Source organism: Puma concolor, chromosome B2, assembly GCF_028749965.1.
Source record: "Puma concolor isolate L17-30 chromosome B2, mPumCon1.1.hap2, whole genome shotgun sequence".
NCBI lineage: Eukaryota > Metazoa > Chordata > Mammalia > Carnivora > Felidae > Puma > Puma concolor.
Window position 1 is genome coordinate 132,875,433 of NC_141671.1, and position 15,330 is coordinate 132,890,762.

The 15,330-nt window shown below is 39.1% G+C and overlaps 1 non-coding gene and 1 pseudogene across 1 annotated transcript; both read left to right on the forward strand.

Moving 5' to 3' along the window:
• The first annotated feature begins 5,293 nt into the window (after positions 1-5,293).
• Positions 5,294-5,427, forward strand: LOC112862997 (small nucleolar RNA SNORA70). Its single transcript, XR_003223841.1, has one exon. It is a non-coding gene; the product is annotated as a small nucleolar RNA SNORA70 (small nucleolar RNA).
• Positions 5,428-5,487: 60 nt separating this feature from the next.
• On the forward strand, positions 5,488-5,782 carry LOC147581266 (large ribosomal subunit protein uL16-like; annotated as a pseudogene).
• The last annotated feature ends 9,548 nt before the right edge of the window (positions 5,783-15,330 follow it).

The following is a 15,330-nucleotide window of genomic DNA, read 5'->3' on the forward strand; positions in this document are numbered from 1 at the left end:
AAAGAAGGCAAAGCAAGACTTAATGTGTGACAATTACCCCAAGCCTTCTGATAGATTCTTCATAGTTAACATTTTGAGGCCCTTTCAGTAGGGATGGAGGGTGTCAAGATAAAGAGTGTGTGTTTGAATTATTTGACAATGACAATCCATTGAAATCTGTTGAACAGAATGTAACCAGATTAGTGGCAGGTTTTAGAGAGATTATTCTGTCAGTCCTCTGCCAAATACATTAATCATATAGGGGAAAAGCTGAAAGGAGAACTGTTAAACTGTAAGTAGAACGCTAATCCGTGGACACAAATCCATTAGATATACAAATGCTTTCCTCAACTCCACCTCACAAGCAATGATTTGCATTTTTTTCTCATTTTTTAGGGCTATTCATTACTTTTTAATTTAAGACAATTATTTTAATGAATAACAGCTCATATTTTCTAAGTACTTATTTACGACTATTCTAAGTGCCTTATATCCATTTTTTCAATGTATATGAAGGCAGATAGTTAGCCTTATTCGATAGAAATGGAAACTGAGATTTAGACAGATTAAGGCACATGCCCAAGACCACACAGCTGGTAAATTCTGGTGCTGGCATTTATACTTAGCTGTGAATCCAGAGATTTTGTTCTTAACCACTGTGCTACCAAAGAGCAGGCCAAGGAAAGAAATGTCTTGCCACTTTGAGAAAAACCTCATTTCCTTTTAGTGAAGTTGAAAAATTGACTTTTGAGGCCTAGATACTGAGAGAGCTAACAGAATGTTAAGAGCACTCCTGATATTAGATTGCTAGAGATAACTCTTTGGGTAGAGAGCCAATAAAACAGGCCCACCAAGAAGGAAGAAAGCTTCAAAGTTCTATTTAAAGGAGATCCAGTGGGAATCACTTTGAAAATAGGAAGTGGGGCCAAATGATTCAGTGAAGCACATCAAATACCCATCGTGCTTCCAAAATCGAGATCCGGCTGAAAGAACTGAGGAGGATTATGGGGGAGTCTCTTTGTGAGCAGGTGGGTGGTGCCACAATGTGATAGGTTAAGGGGAGAATGTGTTAGAAGGACTGACTCATTCTACTCCCTGCTGCAGCTATTCTGAGTTTAAAGATAAGGTTGAAGCATTGAACTCCATTTGCTGTTAAGGTGACTTGTTGAGAGCTGAAGATAATCACAACTGGATCTCAAGTCTCTGCTAAATAGGCTCTTAAGTGACATTATCCACAGTGTTGTGGACACTCATGGAGACCAAAATGTTTCCATTGTAGTTCCAATACCTGCAAAAGATCGGGGGGTGTTTCAGGTGGCTTTATGGAGTGTCATTCTAGCAAATTCACCATTGGTCCAATTGCTGGATCTGTGGCACTGAAGGCTAGTTTATCATAAGGAGAAATTGCACTGGAATTTATTCATGCTATCCAATTGTACAGGGTGCTGATTTATAAACCAGAATTCAGTTATTAATTTTAAAACCTCAAATCCTTCATGGAATGATTCAAAATACAAATAATGGGAGGCTGGGTGAAAATATGGAGAGAACAGATGGTCTAGATTCAGAAACAGACAAAGCTGTTTCTGAGAACCCAGTTTAGCTAGATGACCTTGAGCAGCATCTTAACAGCTCTGAGTCGCAGTTTCTTTTGGGAAATGGAGATGATGTTATGGAATAAGGCTAGTTTGACTCTAGAATACTCAGCTCAAAGGCAAGGGACATGGTGGGGAGAATCATAGCCTGCTAAAGCTGGCCCCAGCAATTACAGATGTATGTTCCAATACTCAGGGTCCCAAGAGAAGCAGCTGTCAGGTATGAGTTAAGGTAGGTGTGTTATCAGGAGTCTTAATTTGGCGGTTGGACGGTAGCAGTATGAGTAGATCCTTTCCATTTTAGAAAACCCTGGACTGCAGTATTCTTCACCCCAAAGTACAGAATTGTCAAGACATTAAATCAGGTCTTTGATCACATGGCACTGATTTCAGTGTCTGGTCCAAGTGATAGAAGAAGAATGGCAAAATAAGGCGGGTAACCAGGACAGTTCTAGATGGAATTCTGTGCAGTGAACCATCTATCATCATCATCATCATCATCATCACCACCACCATCATCATCATTGGAGGAGAGTCCCTGGTGCATCCAATCTAAGCCCTAACATTTGATCCAATTCCTTCTGTGTGATGAAAGCAAGGTTGTTATCTTTCCCGCCAATTGTACAGCTAACTTTGGTCAACTGTCAAAGATCAAATCAGGGAGGCAAGGCAGAGTTTCTTAGCATCAGCATAAAAGACATTGGGTAGTAATGAGGCTCGAGGGGAGTTTTGGAAAGTGCCCCAACTTCATAAGGAGCATCTCTTCCTAGTGCCAGTAAGGCATCAGTTGGGACCACTTGCATGTTGGATCTAAATAGCATTGGTACTGCACCCTCTCCCAATTTCTCAACCTATAGAAGTCACACGCCAAGATTTCTTAGAATATTTTTGTATTTTCAACGAGATATTTTTTTCTTTTTTCCTTCCATCCCTTTTCTTTCTTTCCTTCTTTTTCTTTTATTTTTTGATACCTCTGTTACATACCACAATGGCCAAGATATGAAATCCAGTCCATTCTTCAAGTTTAAAATACACCTACCCACCCCCCAACACACTCTCAAATAAAGTGATCATGACCCTGGTAGACTTCACTAGTGATTTTTGGAAATGAGCAAGAGGATAGGTTCACATAATAGCATGAGAAAAAATAAGTATAATGGATAATTATCTCATCTGGAGATTTCATTACTCTTCCTCCTCCTTTCTCATTCCTCTTTATTTATCTTTTCCATTTCCTTTTGGGTGCAAACTCCCAAAATTACTCTTTTCTCAAACAAAAGAGCTTTCTTCCTCATCAGTTACAACATCCTTTATTGATGTTTATCCCCTCTGCTAAGTTCTTGTCTTTCTAAAGGGAACATAAGGCAGCTTTTGAGGAGCATGATCTCACTACGAAAAGTTCTTATTTGACCAAGAAAGACAGTAAAATAAATTTGATCTTAAGTACTGGTGACCAGGATACTCTGGTGCTCAAATGATTCAGAAATTTTCTTGAATGATGCCAAGAAACACTTAGCGGGTTTTTAAAAAAGCCATTTCCCTTCTTTTTAACATTTTAAGCAAATGGCTTTATGAGTGCAATGTTACCTAATGATAATAAAGTTTAAAATTGTCAACTTTTAAGCTGATCTTGTGTGGCTCAGCCAGTTGAGCCACTTGGTTTCAGCTCAGGTCATGATCTCATGGTTCATGAGTTCCAGCCCTGCATCAGGCTTGTGCTGACAGTAGGGAGCCTGCTTGGGATTCTCTCTCTCCCTCTCTTTCTGCCCCTCCCCTGCTCTCTCTCTCTCTCTCTCTCAAAATAAATAAATAAACTTTAAACATTTTTTAAAAAATAATCAAATCTAGCTTTCCTTGTGTTTATTGCATTTTCGATGGAGGTTGGAACATACAGCGTTTACAAAACACTGTGTTCTCATCAGCAATATTTTTGATGAAATATCTATTAGAATATGATTTTTTCTGCAAAGAATTCCACAGGAGACCAGAATCTATTTTATTTTCTTTTTGTTAGGTTCAGTTTCTGAAAGATACTTTTTAACCCTCTCCCTTGATTCTGAGAGTGGCCCTTATATAAAATCAGTGATTCCCTGCACTCTGGCCATTGCTTCTGAGAAGTACTATGATGGTAACTTTTGTCAATTGTTGCTGCCAGTATAAATGGAGGCACAATCGACAGGGATCCAAAAATATTGCTTCTGATTTTGTTGTGCAGAAAAATGTGATTAGTGTAACCAAAATTTTTGCTGATTCTGCCAAAAATAATCTGTCTCTGTGCAACAGGAAATTTCACTTTTTTAATACTAAGAAATTTATTTTAAAACATTTTTCATATCATTGGTATTTCTAAAGAAAGCAAAACAAGTCAACTTCATGAAGAAAGATGTAATTCTCAATTTTTAGGAGGATATTTTGAAGCATTGTAATTTTTTTCTATTTCTCTTTATAGTTCCATCAATTTCTGACTTATTTATTTTTTTAATTTAAATTTTAGTTAGTTAACATGTAGTGCAATATTGCTTTCAGGAGTAGAATTCAGTGAGGAAAATTCACTTTTGGGATACTTCATCATGATGGTGGCCAGCAGTATATTTTAGAATAAAAGTTACCTTATACAACCACATTAACAGCAAAACATTCCAGGTATTGAAAACTAGGAGGGGAGGAGATGAAAAGATAAAGAATAAGTAAAATAGTAGGTAAAATAAAAGAAAAGGATACGATATTGTACCTCAATGTTTAAGCATAAAACTGACTGACTTTTTATAGAAGTTTCCTCTAATACTTAATTACAAATCTTTTTGGTGATTTAAAATACGGCACATCTTTGCACGTATCTTCCATTGGTATTGCCTGGAATTGGGACACTTGGCTGGAGAAAGTTGATACAACATCACAAAAGAAAAGATAATATAAAACTAAAAATTGCTCATGCATGTTCCAATAATTTCCTGTCAATGAACCAAGGCAAAAGCAAACCTTTCTTGGCATCACTGTAGTTTGAATGGCACATTCAGTCACTGGCCAAAAACTTTGTGTGTCTGTTTTCTTTTCCTAAGATTCCAGCACATTAACTAGAAGAAACGATGAACTGTTTGGTGGTCCATAATTCCATTGGTGGATTAACATGCTTAATCATGCATACTTTTCCACTTCAATTCCGAAAACATTAAAGAAACATCAAGAGTAATAAAATAGGTTCAAAACACACAGCATAATTTAAACAATAATTCCCATATATAAAATAGATCCCTGCCATTTGTATCAGTGATGGGGCTGCAGCTGTGCTGCCTTATAAATCATCCTCCAAGACAGAAATGAACAAAGCAGGACCAGACCATGGACTGAGGTGAAATGGGGGAAGCCTAAGACAGTAAGGCTGCTTGCTTCTTTCTTTCCTCTTGAGAAGGGAACAGGAGACCAGATCAATGAGTATGTGACAACCTGGAAGCCCTGCCCAGGCGTCACAGCTCTATGAGATAAGTGTTGTCCACAGCCCTTTGGGGGAAGAGGTCTTCTTGGGTCAAGTGGAGGTTGCCAGGTTCTTAGTTGGAAGGATGGTGGAAGCTGATACCAAGAACTGTGGGAATATATCTGGTAGAGATGGGGAGGAAGAAGAAAGACTGAAGGCCTCAGCTCCCCAAGCCAGCCAGCTGAACCCTCAGGGATAGCCACTAACCCTGTAGAGAGCTAGAAAGCCACAGAAAATCAAGGGTCTTCTGCAGCCAATTAAGTCGACTGTAATCTTTCCTCATGGGAGCCTGGTGTGCAATGGCTGCAAACAATAGCCTCCTTGGTAGTGTATGCAGCCTGTTGAATGTATGGGTTGCCCTAAGGAACCTTGGAGATGGCCCTTTTCAATGGACATTGATGTTTGACCTCATGCTATCTCCAATCTAGGCTCCAGACAGGTATGCAGGGTGCCTTTGGAAAGCCATAGGGCACAGTGATCAGGGTCCACATTGGCCAAGCATCATGACCATCTGTACCAACTTGCAGAACAAGGAGCATGTGACTCAGGCTCTACATAGGGCCAGTTCCCTGGCTGCTAGAAGATCCATATTTCCAAGAAGTGGGGCTTTACTAAGTTTAATGTAGACGAATTTGAAGACATGGTGGCTGAAAAGTGGCTTATCCCAGATGGCTGTGGGATCAAATACATCCCTAATGATGGCCCCTTGGACAAATGGCAGGTTCTGCACTCATGAAAACCTCGGCACTGCCCTTCCCTATTCATGCCCACCAATAAACCTTACTTCCTGTCTGAAAGAAAGAAAGAAGAAAAGCAAGGGTCTTAGTAGAAGGACCATTGAGGCTCATTCTTTTTTTTTTTTTTTTTAATTTTTTTTTTCAACGTTTATTTATTTTTGGGACAGAGAGAGACAGAGCATGAACAGGGGAGGAGCAGAGAGAGAGGGAGACACAGAATCAGAAATAGGCTCCAGGCTCTGAGCCATCAGCCCAGAGCCTGATGCGGGGCTCGAACTCACGGACCGCGAGATCGTGACCTGGCTGAAGTCGGACGCTTAACCAACTGCGCCACCCAGGCACCCCGAGGCTCATTCTTATATGAAGTGGGTAGTTGGAGAGATCTAGCCTGATGCCCACAGAATAAACTTTATTTCTGAATTTCCAAGAGTATTTCCAGAGACATGTTGCTCATTTACAGGACCTCCTGATGTACCAAAGGCCTGCATTCTAGTGGCCCAGAGACTGAGTGGCAGATATTATTAGTATAGGTATCTAGGTCCAGATTGTAGCTACCTGAGAACTACAGTTTTGATATGGCTTAGAGAATGATTTAAATATATTACAAATTAAGTTATATACCTTTCCATAAAAATTAAATGTTAAAAAAGTGAAATATTAAAATTAGCCCGTTACAATATTATCTTTATATGGGCTTTTTGTTCTTATTCCTTTTGATCCTAAAGAAGAGTAAAGAATGTTTTCTTTCCCCAGTGTCCTGGGGTTGGATTTTTTTAATGTGTATGTATTTATTTTGAGAGAGAGAGAGAGAGAGAGAGAGAGAGAATCCCAAGCAGGTTCATGATGTCAGCATGGAGTCTGATGCGGGACGTGAACCCATGAACTCCGAGATCCTGACCTGAGCTGAGGTTAAGAGTTGGATGCTTAGCCGGCTGAGCCACCCCAGTGCCCCCTTGGGTTTGATTCTTTAAGAACTGGGTGTATAGTTTGACAAGTAGGAAAGAATTATATCCTGCTTTATTACCCTGGGTTACCAAAGAAGATCATATTTTTTTCATATTCAAACTAGATGATTCTGACCCCATACCCCACCTGTTACAAGAGTATCTCTCTTCTCTGTCTGGGATCTCTCTCTTGTAATAACTGCAACAACTTCAGGGATGCTTTGTAAGCCCAAGTCAGTCCAAAGAGTCAGGCCTGGTTATTCTGTTTTTCACTCTATTGCTGCCATATCAGATCATGAAAGCTCAGTTGGTCTTGCCATTCTAATATCGACCTTGTCTGCTGAAGGGCAGTCTGCCTTGAATAGAGCAGGTGCCTCAACACTGGGCTGGTAACTCAGTAAAGTGGTGCAATCTTGGTCTCCCTTGAGGCACTTTCTACAGTAGGAATGAGGTATGACACATACTTGGGTGTATTAGTTTCCTAATGCTGCTGTAACAAATGACCACAAACGAGGTAGGTTAGAGTAAAATGGATTTACCATCTCAGAGTTCTGGAGGCTAGAAATCTGAAATCAAGTTTTTGGCAGGGCTTGTTTCTGAAGCCTCTAGAGGAGGATCTTTCCTTAGATTCTTCCTAGCTTCTGGTATTGCTGACAATCATTGCTGTTCCTTGGGCTTGTAGCCACATCCAATCTCCGCCTCCATCATCACTTGGTAGTCTCCTGCATGTGTGTCTGTGTTCACATTTGCCTTATCTTACAGGAACATTAGTCTTTGGATTAGGGTACATCCCAATGCAAAATGAATTCACCTTACCTTGATTATCAGCAACTTGATTATTTAACCTTCCTCATGATCCATCTGGCTCTGTTGTTCTTCCCACTGACTTGCACCATGATTTCAGCTTCACAAAAAAAGAACTTCATTGACCTGATGTCCTTCATCTTCCAGACAGTCCAATTTTTTTTTTTGGCATGGCATCTTCTTTCTATGTCTGCTCATGCAGACCGATAGACTCTTCTATGGACACTGAATTCATCTCTTACGTTGGACACTAGCCTAGCTATATGCTTGTAAGAAGCATGGCTATATTCTAAAAAAGTTGAGAAGTTTAAAAATATACTGAAAATATCTGATCCCAGTTGAATTGAAGAATTAATTAATTTCTTTAATCATTTAATCTAGTAGTGTCTAATGTAATTTTCTGTGAAAATGGAAAAGTTTTATTTCTGCACTGGCCAATTCAATAGCCAATACCCACATAGGATTACTGAGCACTTGAAATGCAGCTGATGTGGCGGAACAACTGAATTTCTAATTTTATTTAATTTTAATTAATTTTCATTTAAATTTAAATAGCGACATGTAATTAGTGGTTACTGGATTGGACAGCCCAGATCTACTCCAATCTGTTAACATAAAGGAGTGTGTGATAGAACAACATTTAAAACCTCAGGAACAAATAATCAAATTGAATTCATTTGTTATGATAAGAACTTTATACGCTCTTAAGGGTTAAAAAAAAGAAAAGGTGATGAAGCGGATATGGGAGCTTAACCAAATAATTCTAGGGCAAAATGAGTGAGGTCCATCATCATTTATGTGTTGTTGAAGACTGACATCTTCATTTTTCTAGCTTCAAGCATACTTCAAGTGTTATGGGAAACCTGACAAAGGTGAAAATGTTTAAAGTGTATTTAGCCATGTTTTCAGAAGCCAAATGAGATCCTGGAGAAGCCAAGAACCTAGCCTTTCCTGATGAGTAGCTCAGCCACTTGATAAAACTTCTTGGCTCTCATTTGAAGCTACTGCACCAGTAAAAGATAAAGGTATTATCTTCCCATTTTAAAATTGTCTCTTTTAATTTCTCAGAGTCCAATTTACTGTTTTCTTTAGATAAATTGCTTCATTAGCGTTCATGTGCAAAATGTTATCCAGACTTTAAAAATAGAAGATGTCAAAGTTGAGGTAATATGTCTGATTGGGAGATTATCTTGCTCCTGAACTGGAAATCCAAAGAAAACAAAGAAAGAGAGAGCAGTTAAGCAGAAACATGTTATTGACCCAGGGAGCATATCCATCATAAAGCCTGGAGGAAATATTTCCTTATGCCTCAAAAAGATGAGTTACTTTATGAAGAACTTCAATCAGTTTGATTCAACTTTAAGATGTTAGGGTTTCTGAGTTCCATATGTTTCTGTGGTTGTCAAGAAATCCTTGCAGAGAAAAGTTTTAATGAAAGGTAGCTGAATCTGGAATTAGTATAATGTACCTTCCGATCTCATGGGATAGCTGTAGAGAAGATGGAGGTGTACCGAGTAGACAGGAAAAAGGAAATGGACGAGTTGGAAATAATTTAATAACATAAAGACTGCTAATACCTAACTCATATAAACTTATATAGGCACAGATTCCTCAGTCTTTTTCTTTATGAATTCTATCCTAAAGACCAAATAATCTCCAGCTTATATGAATTTGAATGTCCATATATTTACATACTGGCTTTCCAGTTATTCCCCCAAATGATTTTTTTAGAATACACTTGTAAATAAAATCCTCACTTTCCTTAGATAGGAATCAGCTCCTCTGAAATGTAAACTTTGGGTAATTTGCTTTATTAAAATGAAATACTAAGTCTGAGTGTCTAGGTGGCTAAGGAGACAAGGCCCCTCTATCTCTCTCTCCCTTCCTCCCTCATTCCTTCCTTCTTTCATTCTTTCTTTTTATCATATTGCTTTCTAGATGTTGGTGAAAATTATGAGAATTAACTGAGAAAATAAATTATTTTAATATTTTATCTTTCAAAATATTAGTGAAGGCTTCAGTGGTCAAACCAATCTTGTTGCCCGATTTCTATGGTGAGGTGGGAATCAACTGATTATGAAACCCTCTGCCTCCTCTGCTACCCATCCCTCATATTCATCTAAGACAAGAATGCTTTTCTTTTCATTCTCAGGTTCTCCTTTTATTTATCTTATTAAGTCCTTTATTTTGCATAGAGATGAGGAGATGTTTTACTGTTCATATCACTGTCACTTGCCAGGAAACTGATTTATCATATGTGACACTAGAAAAAATAAAACACTAATTTATATTCATGAAGTCCTCATTTGTGCTTTCTAAACAGATATAATGCAATCTGTCTAACCTCCCCGGGATGTTCCAGAGCCCTGTCATTTTGTGACATTTTCTGTCCAGTATAAATAGGAAAAAAATAGTACATGAAAGGTAAAAATAGTACAAATAAAACAGAATTGAATATCTAAAGGATATCTAAATGAAAATTAGAAGGAATTATTAAGTGATGTTTTAGTTCCTAAACTTAATTTTATAATATGTCAGAAGATGGAATAGAAAACTTGGACTTGAAATTTGAGGATTATCATGACATTTCTCTCATGTACAAAGGGATATCTAAATTGACAAACAAGCAAACAAAAACCAAAAAACACTCATCAGTAATAACTAGCACATTCAACCACAGAAACCTATATAAGAGCCTTACCTGAAAACTTACAATGTGTCAAATCTTTTCTTTTTTTTTTTGATAGCCTGTAAAATTTTATCATAATGCATATCTAAACCAACCAACCAAAAATAAATAACATATATCATTTTTCAGTTAATGCCATAACATTCAAGATTCCCAGTGAAGGCAGATAGGATCAAATAGTTTTTAAAGGTCCCTTTCTTAGAACAAGTTTCCCCAAGTTGCCAGACTTAGCTAGGTCCCCCTCTATTACCTTTGCAGCCCTATTTCCCCCATAGAACTTTGTACAGTTGAAGTGTAGGCAGAACTTTTGCAAACATTTTTCTCATGGTTGTCATTATTAGACCAAACTCCATGATGGAGACACTGCATTGATTCTGTTCCCTCTGCACACCCAAGACTGAACACAAGACCTCCCTGATATGTATACCATACTTGCTAAACAAAAACAAAAACAAAAACAAAAACAAAACACCACATTGAATTAATGAGTTATGACTCTTACAATCACCTTTAAGGTATTTAAAGCATTCCACCTTTGCATATGGAGAGGGATCACTCCCTCTGAAGGGAATTGGCTTTTGGGGTAAACCTACCAGTCTGGCCCAGCATATCACAACATTGGATTCTGTCAAGGGCCTAGGGGTGCATTCCTTTATATTTGCAATTATATCCTGAAAATAAAAACAGTGAGTAATGTGTGTCTAAAGTATGTATTTATGCGATAAGGTCACAATTAGGCTTACTCTGTGACTAACTAAGCTAATTCTTCTTCCATCAGAAGTTCAAAGCTAAGGAAAATGAAATGCTGTTGAGCAGGGAGGTGACAGCATCATTGACCAAGAGCTGAGCAGGCATAGGCAGCTTCAGAGTGAAATCCAATGCTGAACAATTTCCTATCTCAGCAGGGCAAAACCAAGTGAATTGAAATAGGATAAGAAGCTTTTGTGAAGGGTGAGTTGGGATAAAGTTTGTCAGTAAACATACCAACCAAGAGGCTGGTTACGAGTCTGGTCTTCCAGAGTGTTGAATGCAAGCACTCTTGAAGTATCACTAAAAAGCTCTGATAATCAGGGAATTCTGAGCTTATTATTCACAAGGTCAAGGAGAAGGGAGGGCAGTTAGGATTTTTGGGGGGCTTTGTAGTCTGATTTAGGGTTAAGACTGGGTAAGAATCATGATACAATAACAAACAATGCTTTCTATGAACATAAGAACACAGATACCTAAGGTATGGAAACAGCTTAATTGTCTGTAATTAGATAAATGGATCAAGAAAATGTGGTATATTTGTAGAATGGAATATTATTTAGCCTTTAAAAAGTAGGAAATCCTGCTCTTTGTGACAACGTGGATGGACTTTGAGGGAATTATGTTAAGTGAAATAAGCCAGGCAGAGTCAGCTCATAGAGACACAGAGTAGAAAAGTAGTTGCCACGGATTGTGGAGGGTGAGGAGAGAAATAGGGAGAGGTTGGTAAAATGCTACAAACTTTCAGGGGCGCCTGGGTGGCTCAGTTGCTCAGGTCGTGATCTCATGGTTCATGAGTTTGAGCCCCGTGTCAGGCTCATTGCTGACAACTCAACCTGGAGCCTGCTTTGGATCCTGTGTCTCCCTCCGTCTCTGCCCCTCCCCTGCTCACACTCTATCTTTCAACAATAAATTAAAAATTTTTTTTTAATTTTTTTAAAAGGTACAAACTTTCAGTTCTAGGATGAATAAGGTCTGAGGACCTAATGTGTGACATAGTGACTGCGGTTGATAACACTGTATTGTATATTAAAATTTTTTAAGAGAGTAGAACCTGAATGTTCTCACCAAAGAAAAGAAAAAGGATAAATATGTGAAGAGGTGGGTGAGTTAATTAACTAGATGATGGAAATCCTTCTACAATGTATATGTATATCAAATAATCACAGGTACACTTTAAATATCTGACCATTTAATTTGTCAACTATACATCAGTAAAACAGAAATAAAAAATAAAATTGACGGTACGGCACAAAAAGGGGTTTATGGTGAGGTTTCCAAGAATCTCAGAGAGTAAACTGTCATTTGATGCTATCTATTGAAAAGCTGGTCAGTCTGGTAATAGGTGAAATAAGATTTTGGAGAAATTTCCAAAATGAGCAATGATGTTTTCTGCAAATTTATCTTCATGGGCAAGAGTTTCCTGGAATAGAAAAATCCTGTTGATGAAGAGGGTCAAGTGGTTAGTCCTGCCAAAAGTGGACAGTGATCAGTATGTGTGTGGATAATTTCAGGTCTTTGTATTCTTGTTGCTCAATGACGCCCTACTGTTTCAGATAAAGGAGGCCCATTGGAGTAGGACTGTGAAAATAAAGGTTACCTTACTTCAGAACTGTAAAAGTCAGCAGTGGGAAAGCGCTATGTCTTTCAACCTACCTACTCTATCATGAGAAAGACTTATTACTTATCCTCCACTTCAGAGTGGCTATTAGGGCTCATGAATTTAAATCTCCTCACTCCCAGATTTCTAATGAAATAAATATAAAGCAATGAACAGGTACTAGAGCAGGAAAAGAAGGGTAATAGCAGATGCTACATTTACTTGTTTAATTCATATGCTTTATGCTTTGAGGCTTCCAGAAATATTTGGTGGGAGGAATTATTATATGGGAACAGATAACATAAATTTATAAGGTTAGTTATTAATGCATATGCATAATATAATAATAGTATAAGCAGTATAATACTTCTGAAAGGTACGTGGGGGAAATGCTATTAAGTGGGCAGCTATAATTTGTTTTGTCTTATTACATGCTTGGTTAAAAATGGCCATTCTCATAATCAAATAAATACTAGGTGAAGTGAATGCTGATTCAACTTTAAAACGTGAAAAATATTTTTAATAAAATACTTATTTAATTTTGGTGGGAAAATATTGCAACTTGACGAATGCATTAAAATGCTATGCAGAATTCTGAAAAGAAATTCAGTATGTCAAGAACCCTCCATGGAATGGGAAGCTAGCAAATCCTCCTGACCTGAACTGAGGAGACAAGAAAAACCCATTAAAATTCTTACGGTTACAAAATTTTACATGGACACACACCTGACCAACAAGGGTCAGATGGTAGCAATAGCATCATCATTATTTTAAGTGATATAAAGGGAACTGGACTGGCTTGGGTATGCACGTTGTACCTCCCTTCTCTTGGACCTAACGGGACCCATTTTCTTCCCCAGATGCTTCCCTCTGAGGGGATGGTGGCAAGTCCACGTAATGGCAGAAGTCACAAACTCCAAAGTCCACAGAGAGCAGGAACTCAACATAAGACAGTGAAGTGGGCCACAGTAAGATTAAGGTTTGCACTTGGGAATGGTGGGGACCGGTAACTTAGAAGGAGCACAGCTACCCAGGTCTAGTTGATTCTTACCATGTAGGAATCTATGCTCAGTGTGCCAAAGGTTTCAATGTTTCAAGAAATGCTAGCAATTCAGATTTTTATATACTAGCTTTCTATTTATAAAGCATATTTAATTGCCACAAAAAATCCCACACATCTGCAGGTTGAACTTTGTGGGCCTCATCTTATTTAAATAGCTGAATTCTAAAGACACAGTAGCCAAGATGGGATTGACTTTGCCCTTGCTCCTCCCTTGTGTCAGAAATCAGGCCATTCATCCTCTCCTGCCTAAGGCAGGATGTGAATTTCCCTTGTTGGTGACACATTATTCTTTTAGGACAGGGGACCTTTAGTTCCCTGTTAAACATTAAAATATCTCAATAAACGTTGAAAAAAAAAAAAAAAAAAAGGGGGCGCCTGGGTGGCGCAGTCGGTTAAGCGTCCGACTTCAGCCAGGTCATGATCTCGCGGTCCGTGAGTTCGAGCCCCGCGTCGGGCTCTGGGCTGATGGCTCGGAGCCTGGAGCCTGTTTCCGATTCTGTGTCTCCCTCTCTCTCTGCCCCTCCCCCGTTCATGCTCTGTCTCTCTCTGTCCCAAAAATAAATAAACGTTGAAAAAAAAATTTAAAAATAAAATAAAATAAAATATCTCTGGGTATTAACTTATTGAGTTAATTTATAGAATAAATCTAATCTGGTAGTAGCTTCTGCAGAAACTGATGAGAAGAGAGCAAAGCTTTGGGGGAGTGGTTCTACTGTGTTAAAAAAAAAATCACTTCTTCAAAATGCAGATGCCCCGGCTGCGGCCCTAGAGATTGGAATTGTTGAGATCTAGAGGAGCGACTGGAATGCCTGATCGGCAAGCACTCCTGGGTGATTCTCAAAAACAAAACCCAAGCAGCGGTTCTCAAACTTTAGTATCAAAGCCACCTGGAGAACTTGCCCTAGCAGACTGCTAGCCCCCATGCCCAGAGCTTCGGGTTCAGTAGGTCTGGGGTGGGGCCTGGGAATTAGCATCTCTAGCACATGTCCAGGTGATACTGAGGCTCTTGGGCTGGGGACCACACTGCATGTAGACAGGTTGTCTGGGGTGAGCATGGTAAGCGCGCGCAAGGGCTGCAAGTGAGGACGGAAGAGGTGGGACAACTTCATCTGCTTCATGAAGTCACCTCGGGTCTGGTGCTGGAACTTGAACTGCATTGCAGACTTTGCAGTTGGTTCAACCACTCATCAAATATTCAGTGACACTTGCCATGTGCCAGATACTACGCTAGGCCTAGGTCTATAAATTAATAAATTTATCTTGTTAAATCACGAATTAATAAATTCAACAAATATCTATTGAGCTTCCGCCATTACCCAGGCCGTGGGCTAGCTGTTGCTAAGAGTCAGGTCTCAGCTTTCAATGAATCAGGAGCCCAGAATCTCTTGGCTTCTCTGCTGTCATTCATATTCAGATGACAGCTTGAGGAAAATATTGGTTCTTTCTGCATAAACAAAACAGAGCACAGTAGAGCCAGTTTGTTGTGTTATCCTGTGGAAATCGTGTTCTGCACAGATCCCTGAAGCTCAGAGCAGAAGGCACTTCTGTCTGAGCTGAGCTGACAGCTGCAGTCCCGCAGGCCCAGTCGGGACAGTGGGCACTTTCTTGTTAGAAGCAACCAGGCTCCCATAGTCACCCTGTGCTTGGAAGCAGGACCCCAGACACACTCCTTCTAGAAACGGTGCCTTGCCAGTGAAGAC